This window comes from Pinus tabuliformis, chromosome 2_2 (assembly GCF_031772625.1).
Source record: "Pinus tabuliformis cultivar Carrire ecotype Pingquan chromosome 2_2, CPIR1, whole genome shotgun sequence".
Taxonomy (NCBI): Eukaryota; Viridiplantae; Streptophyta; class Pinopsida; order Pinales; family Pinaceae; genus Pinus; species Pinus tabuliformis.
Window position 1 is genome coordinate 1,125,312,534 of NC_142300.1, and position 7,840 is coordinate 1,125,320,373.

Here is a 7,840-nt window from a genome sequence, read left to right on the forward strand (position 1 = left end):
TCTCCTTCAATATGCTTTTCCTTCTTTTGTAGTGTAGATCATGATTGTTGCTAGGGTTTCAACTTGTTTCAAGATGAGGTGATCTTTGGTTTTGATATCCTTTGAGTTACCTTGCTTTGTGGACATCTTGATGAGTTTCTTAGTGGCCCTTTGATGATGATTGTGGAGACACAAGTTCTTGCTATTGTAGACTCTTTCCTTGATTGCATAGAAAAAAAAAATTGCAGATGTGAACTGTTGTTGTAGAATTATAGGGTTTGATCAAGATCAAGGTTTGTTTCTTCAATGCAGATCTTGATATCCTTTTAGCTTGCTTTGATTCCCTGCTAGAAACTTGATCCTTGAAATGTCTCTTTTCTGCCCTTCCTTTGACTTAGACTGTAACCATAGCTCTGATACCATGTTGAAGAATCTAAGGAATGTGAAGTTAATGAGATTCTTATTAGCATGATAAATATTTGTGAGGTATTTAACTTTTTCTTATTAGCATATTCTTTAATATTATAGTGTGCCTTCTTTAGTTCATCAAATAGCTACCATAGAAAAGAGATAAGAACACAAAATGTTGGCTTTCTTCCAGGGCCAAAACCTCTCCCTCTTGGAGAGGAAAACCCGTGGAAAATTATTCTTATAGAGATTCAAATTGATGAATACCAAAACCATGTCCCTTGACCTAATTAAGCCACTCCAAGACCAAAACACCAATCCTCTTCACTGTTGAGATCATCACCTTCATTGTTGCTTCACTGAGGTCATATTTGTGATCATAATAGTTATGCCATCATCAAGATCATTATTGTGCATTCACTAAATTTATCACTCTATATTTACTGAGATCATCATCGCATATTTACTTAGATTATCACTATGTAATTACGAAGATCATCATTGTACCTACAAAATCTATATACTGAAGTTGCACCAAGATCTTCTATTATGATTATGCCTTTGTAATTATATCTTCATCATGGTCGTGAAATCATTGTGCCATGATTATGACTGCGTCCAAAATATGAGACAAGGTGTGTCTCTGTGAGATCTCTAAGATCCTTATCATCATACTTATGCCTTGACTGTGATTGTTCCTAAATAGTATTCTAAGTGTGTATCCCTTCATCGTTAAATGTATCGAGACCATGACTCCATCTTAGAAGTATGTCGAGACAGAGATACTATTATTATAGTTATGTTGAGAGTGTAATATAACAAACGTGTCGTGACTATATTAGGATCATTGTGATCCTATCGATCATAAATGATTGTGTTGAGACTACAAATGTGCCATTGTAAATATCCACCAAATTTCAAAGACCTCAAAATAGTGTCCTCTTGTAATGTGAATTGTAGACTCATGTAGCCATCGAATTAATTTAGAAAGTTTGAGTTTTTCTTCTATACTGTACCAATGAAAATCACAGAGGAATCCAATATCCATGTCTCTGTTTTTCACAGACCCTCACTGGGTATATATAGTGTTTCGTCTCCATAATAAACCGACAAGTACAAATGAACTATTGTGTCTTCATTCTGAGCCGACATGACTGTATTTTATCTAGTTTGGAGGCCGACTTCATCAAGATTGATTGTGGTTGTCTTTGGAGGGTTGTTCTAGACAATCGGTTGACCCATATACATTACACATGGGCTTAAGAAGAGCTCCTTATACATGAATTTGACTCTTTGACTTTCTTAGACTAATGAAATGAGCAAGAAACTCATTCTTATAATTTACAAAAATAATATTTCTTTTTCTTGACTAGTACAAAGATCAAAATTACATTTGTAAATATTGAACCTAGTTACACTTTCTTCAACAGACGGGCCATGGTATTTGCCCATGGCATTGTAATAAAGCCTATTTACAAGCTAATAATATCAATGGTAAAGTGGAGGCCAATACCATTAAGTTTTTATGAGCTTATTAGTGAAATTCAAATATGGTTACAAATTTATTATTTTAATTTATATGGTAAAATGGATCTTAATTTATAACTATTATTTATATCTTACATATTTTAATGTGATAGATGGTTTAGATATAGAACAAAAGTAATCATGTTTTTTTCGCTTTTAGATTTAATTAAAAAAATGTTATAAAATAATTTGATTGTGAAATGAGAGATCTTTTGTGGGCATGTGATATTGATGAGCCATGGTATTGTACTAAAACTTATTTATAAGTTAATAATATCTATGATAAAGTGTGTGAATATCCATGGTTAAAAATATTTTTATATTGTAAGTTTATTGTAAGTATTAACATTTCTATGTGCTTATTATTAAATTTAAATATCTTTACACAATCATTATTTTAATTTATAAGGTAAAACATACTTTAACTTATAACTACTACTTACATATTTTAATGTGATATGTATATTATAATTTCCTTTTATCAAATGTTATTAATAAAAACAAAATTACAGTATAACAAATTGAATTTTATTATTTTGGACACTACAACATCTACCCCATTTTAGACCTTATATTACTTTTAACCTTTTATTATTATTTAATTGAGCGGACATGTAAATGTTTACAAATCTTTTACATCTTATAAGTTGAACATATTAGTATAAATTCAAAATATTGAAGAAATATGTAAAAATGTTTACATATTTTCTTACATTACATCCATACATCTCCCTTATACTCAGTGGTATTCTAAAATCCTATTAAAAAAACTAAATACCATAAATCATAACCCCTTGGAATAAGAGCTTTCGCAACTCCAGGGGTTCTTCCATGACAAGTGGTGGACTTGATGCTAATATAATGAACATTGAATACTCTATCCAATATTAACATTTTCACACTTTCTCATCTCATATGATATTTTAAGTTTATTTTCTTTTAAAACTTATAACGAATTCATGAAGTTGTTCTCAGAAGAATTTAGTGTAAAAGCTATACAATTAAATAATTATAAAACATGTGTGTTCTACTAGGATGTTTCTTCTTCAAAAGGATAAAATTATTTTGGGAACATGAAGGTATATACAATGAGATTTAAATATTAATTTATTGCATTAAAAAAATAATAAAAATATAAATTTATTATTTTTTATTAAATATAGGTGGAATAAACTACATATTTTAGTTTTTTTAATTTTGTAAGAAAGAGAATTAATTATGTTGGGAACATGAAGGTGTATAAAATGAGATTTAAATATTAATTTATCGCCTTCAAAAAATAATAAAAAATATAATTTTACCAAAAATAAATCTTTTAAAAGATAGGTGGAATAAACTACATCTTGTATAGATAGAGCTCATTTTATTTTATTTTTTGAAAAATATGCATTAAGCACTCAATTAATTGATGAGAACAAGTCACTTGTTAACTTTTCTAGAAATTTGCAGAGACAAACATATAATTAAATGCAAATTTCACAGAGATACACATACCATAACATAATTTATTACAAATTTATTTTTAATTACATTTCAAAATTCACAAGGTGTATATGAGTTTTGAGGGCTTCAATTTAAAAAATATGTAAAATGTCAAATTTTCATTGCCACATGTTACTAAGAAGTGGGATACATCTTCGTGGATTCACCCTCTTGCATTACAATTAGGGAACATATTTTACATGCCTTCTTTTATCAATGATAGTACAAGGAATCCTCAACTTGGACTTCACCATCAAACACTTTGTCGAAGGGAGGGATAGTGGTAGGGGATTTGAGAACAAGCCTAGGGAGGGTTAACAACTAGTAGATATTGAGCATTGTCTCCTAGTTTATTTTACAAAGTTGCCATCAACAAGAAGAATGAGTAGATGATCACATTGCATGTCAAAAGTGTTGATGGCGCTTCCACCTACACAAGCAACGAGAAAATCTATTTGAGTATTGAGTACACGGTTAATTGTTAGGACGATGTAAATGAGATTGCAATAATCTAAACCATAAGATGACACATGTTTGGAAGTGGAGCAACAATAATGCTTATATGTTATCAAATTAATTAAATTCATCATGGATTGTACTTTCCTCACCCATAACCTCACCCCTTCAAACTATGTTAATCCCAATAATAATAATAGATTATAGTATGGCCACAATGTCACTAATTACTTTCTCTAGGGCTATGACACACTTAGCTTTGACTTCATTGCCAACATGAATTCAAACATTGTGAGATGGATGACACTTGGGATTCTTCAATGATCTCATAGGTCAAATTGTTGATAAAGTAAATCCAACAACCCTAAGGGATAATGGTCCCAATAATAATAATAGATTGAACTATGGCTACAATGTCACTAACTGCTTTCTTTAGTACTATGACACACTTAGCTTTGACTTCCTTGCCAACATGAATTTCAATGTTGTGAGATGGATGAAACTAGACATCCTTCCATGATTTCATAGGTCAAATTGTTGATAAAGTAAATCCAATAGCCCTAAGGGATATTAATCCAAATAATAATAATAAATTGAATTATGGCTACAATGTCACTAACTACTTTCTCTAGTACTATGACACACTTAACTTTGACTTCATTGCCAACATAAATTTAAACATTTTGAGATGGATAGAACTTGAGGTTCTTCAATAATCTCATAGGTCAAATTGTTGATATAGTAAATCCAATAGCCTAGTAAACCATGACAAGTTTGAATTGACACTAAGAGTCATCATTCATCGAACAAATACACTTTTTTATAAAGAAATACGCTTTTTATGTTCCTAAGTATTGATTGTCACTTTTTATATGTCCTTTGGGTCAACGAGGGAAAATTTTAGGGGCTAATATTGGAAGATAGACAAATTTTCCATATTTTTTCTAAAAAAAATTTGTCAATCTCCATTTTTTTCTAAAAATGATTTGTCCAAATTTTGTAGTATGAAATTATTTTACCTTAAAAATTACCAAAATTTTACAAACACTATATAAAATCATTATAAATTTAAATATTTTTACAAAAATATCTTTAAACATTTTGTACTTTGTACTTTGCATATTAGCCACAAATAATATTCACCAAAATTTTTAATTTTTTTAATAAATTTGTATCCTTAAACTCTTCTCCATAAAATTTAAACCAATACCATAATAAAAACTAGATCATGAAACAAATTAAGTATTTTACTACTCATAAATATGTCCAAAATGCACATAGGCGTTATCGCGCGTGGATGGGACGACCGGTTAATAGTCTCCGCACCTCCCCACCCGGGTTCGACCCTCAATCATGTCGGTGCTCAGCTATTGTGATCATAGTCTCCCCACCTCCCCACAAAATCTCGGTTAATATATAGCTTCTAAAGAAAGACATCCCTCATTTTTTATTTTATTTTTTAAATATATCATTTACATTGATATGCACGAGTCTAATCTCTCAAAGGCACAATACATCTAATTGCGGGTCTGCTCGACCTTTTTTCCAAAGCATTGACTACTGTATTGTTACCTCTTTTGGCGTGCTTCACACTATATGCTCAAATCTATAAAGAATTATGAATGTTTTTCAAATTTATAACCAACATCCAATGAGCTGTGTTGATGACATTATTCTCAACTGTGTAAGCCTTTTTTAGCAAGTGGGAGTTGCCTTTACCTCAGTAGTGGCCGGTAACTGGGAACCAAACCTCCTTGGCTAAATTCGCACCGTAGATCACTTTTACAAATGTTAATACCAAGTAAATTGCTTTCGTGGCCATGTGCCCCCAACTAACCATCTTGGTAGTTAGGTTTTTCGATGGATTACTGTGCAAAACTAGTGGTTGGTGTTGAGGGGGAGTCATGGCCACTGGCCAGCACTGTCGGTTAAGAGAGGACCACATCACAACTCACAAGCTGTCAGGCACTAAACGCCCAGCACTGTCGGTTAAGAAAGGACCACATCACAATTCACAAGCTGTCAAGCACTAAACGCCTGTCTGTTCGCAACCAACCTCAAGAATCTTTATGTGGTGGGATGTCTCCCGTTCAAGGCGTAGGTCAAGATTGCTGCGTGCAGTTCCAGCTAATCAGCGATCATATGTATGTTGGGCTGAGCTTCATTTATCTTGTTATCTAGATCTTACCTGCCTCGGCTTCATCCTCTTTGCATTTGCCTGTCTGTCTATGTCTGAGCTTCATCTTTCTGTTCATCAATGGCAACCGCTCTCCATCACAATAACAAAGCTTTTTCCCTCTTCCCTCCTCGGCCTCCTACTCAGCCCCTGTTACGACTTTTTCACACACCACGTGGTCTGGATGTCAAGAACATTTAACTTTTACACCTATAGCATCGCTTAGTACGATGTTTTTATCAATCACAGGTGGTCCGGAGGTCAAGAACATTTTGTCCTATCATCTTTAGAGTCACCCACCTAGCAGAGAACTGATTGCAAGTTCGCTGGAAATGGTGGAAGGAGGAAACATATTTCTTCCATAGTAGAAGCGGGTGAACTCGACCTTGAAGTGAACGGGCTGTCATTCTTCTGATCTTTTCCGGAGTCAAGCCACATCCAGCGGATAAATTTGGGAGATCGGTTTATCAAACCTTGTGACAACCAACAACGCAGATTGATTTGGTGGTCGTTTGCAGCAGACGATCGACAACAAAGATTGAAGTTTTATTGGAGCTATTGTCTTGTGTAAGTACTTCAATTATTTCGACCTTTGTCGTCTATTTAGAATGAATATTTCAAGTTTGTTTAATCCGAGCATGATAGATCTGCCTAGTGTATGTTTTTTCTCATTGAATTAGTAGATAATGAAAGTGATAGATCTGTTTTTTTTGCGCGTAGAATGACAGATCTGTATACTTTTCTTCAATGAACAGGTAATAACCGAAGTTCACTAAGGTCAGTACCTTCATATCCGATACGCAAGGGGATGGGTTATAAGTGTCTGGGAGGAAATTACAACTACTGTGACAGCATGAATTTCAGGTAGACAAAGGTGTCTTCATTCATATTTCAGCCCATTTCATTTATATATCTACTTGTAGCTGAAACCTAAATATTTGCATTTGCAGAAGCTTCTAAAAATATGGGCTCCCCTTTGAGACATTCCAAAGACCACAGCGAAGCAGAAGCAACTTGATAGCTTATTTGCCAACATCTGACGTTGTATTCTTGTACAGGATTGAGGCAATTAGGGGAGTTTTGCAATTGGGAAAAACTTCGAGAGTTAAATCTCAACGGGTGTGAACGAGTAGAGAAGCTGCCGTGCTTTGAAACGTTGATATCTTGGTGTCAGAAGAATTTGATGTCTTTAGACGAGCGTAATGTTCGTAACTGTCCCAAACTGCAAAAGGGGTGCGGGAATTATCGATCACCTTCACCAACAATTGAATAAAAATCTCTGCAGAAGAGGTAGTGCTCTGCTCCAAAGAACAATCATTGAGATTGTTTAATCCTTGTCAAAATAGTACCAAGTTATAAGCAAGACAGCGAAAGCAGCAGTGTCTAGTAGTTATGTAATTCTATAGGTGAGGTTATTTCACAAATGTAAACATAGTACAGGTACAGCCACCCGATGGGTAGTTTTATTATGTTTTATTTGTAAATAAAGAGATGGTTTATTGGGTGTGATAAAGAGAGATGTTGCTAAGTTTGTTGTGCACATTTGTTCTCGCTTCGTGGTTTGTTTTCATATTCTTGATAGGGTAGTGGTGATGACATGGTATCAGAAGTTCGTGGGAGAGTGGAGACATTAAGATGAATTTAATGGAAAAGTAGCTTCATAGAATAGTTCAACTTTTGTTACCAGACAATTACTTGGGGAAGATAAAAACCGTTTAATTAGCTCGTTTCAATATATGTTAACGAGGTAATTTATAATTTTCTCAAATTCCTGTTCGCTGGTAATGCATCTGTCTCAAATTGCGGTTTCAA

General features: G+C 33.4%; 1 long non-coding RNA gene across 1 annotated transcript; it reads left to right on the plus strand.

Moving 5' to 3' along the window:
- Window positions 1–6,181: 6,181 nt before the first annotated feature.
- LOC149197351 (uncharacterized) lies at window positions 6,182–7,541 on the plus strand. The gene is made up of 3 exons (XR_016254181.1): window positions 6,182–6,595; window positions 6,784–6,892; window positions 6,979–7,541. It is a non-coding gene; the product is annotated as an uncharacterized LOC149197351 (long non-coding RNA).
- Window positions 7,542–7,840: the final 299 nt, after the last annotated feature.